The following is a 781-nucleotide window of genomic DNA, read 5'->3' as shown; positions in this document are numbered from 1 at the left end:
TTCTTTTGCTTTCCTTCTTGGCTTTCTTCCTCAGCCGAGCAGCACTTGCCTTGGGTTTCTGCACTGTCTCCCAAGTCTCAGTCTCCCAGGACTGCGCGAGTCCTACAAGAAGCAATTCAGAAACGGTCAGGGAACCTTCACGGCTAACAACTGGCTGACAGCTCGCTGTGGGAGCTCAAGTCACCCGCCCGGGCAGCTTTGGCTGCCAGTACTGGAAACCGCCTTCCTCACCTTCGGGCACGCTAGAAGCTCCACCTCTATCTCCTTCCCAAAAGTCCCATACAAACTAGAACCCAAAGCCATCTCCTGCAAGGCAGCGCCTGCACAGGGGTTGGACACTGTGCCTGGCAGCGCGTGCACGCAGCACAGCAGCAGCAGCAGGATAAGATGAGCTTGCACCTCAAGGCTTCCTGCGTGCATCAGGAACAGCACGCACACGAAGGCAGGACAGAACAAACCACGGCACTCTCAGCAGTGCCGGGGCACACTACCGTAGGCCACGGCTACAAACTGTTCCCTCCCCTGCCTACCGTCTGCGCCTTTCTATCAGCCTCACAGAGCACGACTTACTGGCTTATGGCACCTGGAAACGGGCACGATCGCAGCGAGCGCACAGAGAAGCTGCAAAGTGGCTCCACTGAAGACACCGCGGCGCAGCTCGTTCTCCGCCAGCGTGGGCTCAGGGATCTCAGCTGGGGAGAAACGCCCTTCAGCAGCCACACAGCAGACAGCCTGCTGCTCTCCTGCTCTCAAGGAGGCTGCTTTCTACAAGAGGGGAAAA

The 781-nt window shown here is 58.3% G+C and overlaps 1 long non-coding RNA gene across 1 annotated transcript; it reads right to left on the bottom strand.

The window, feature by feature from the left end:
* Nucleotides 1–3: 3 nt before the first annotated feature.
* On the bottom strand, nt 4–775 carry LOC104915777. The gene is made up of 2 exons (XR_796457.2): nt 571–775; nt 4–102 (listed from the first exon to the last, which is right to left on the bottom strand). It is a non-coding gene; the product is annotated as an uncharacterized LOC104915777 (long non-coding RNA).
* Between the last annotated feature and the right edge of the window lie 6 nt (nt 776–781).

Source organism: Meleagris gallopavo, unplaced genomic scaffold (assembly GCF_000146605.3).
Source record: "Meleagris gallopavo isolate NT-WF06-2002-E0010 breed Aviagen turkey brand Nicholas breeding stock unplaced genomic scaffold, Turkey_5.1 ChrUn_random_7180001850885, whole genome shotgun sequence".
Taxonomy (NCBI): Eukaryota; Metazoa; Chordata; class Aves; order Galliformes; family Phasianidae; genus Meleagris; species Meleagris gallopavo.
The sequence above is the reverse complement of the archived record's forward strand: the minus strand, read 5'-3'. Positions and strand labels throughout refer to the sequence as shown.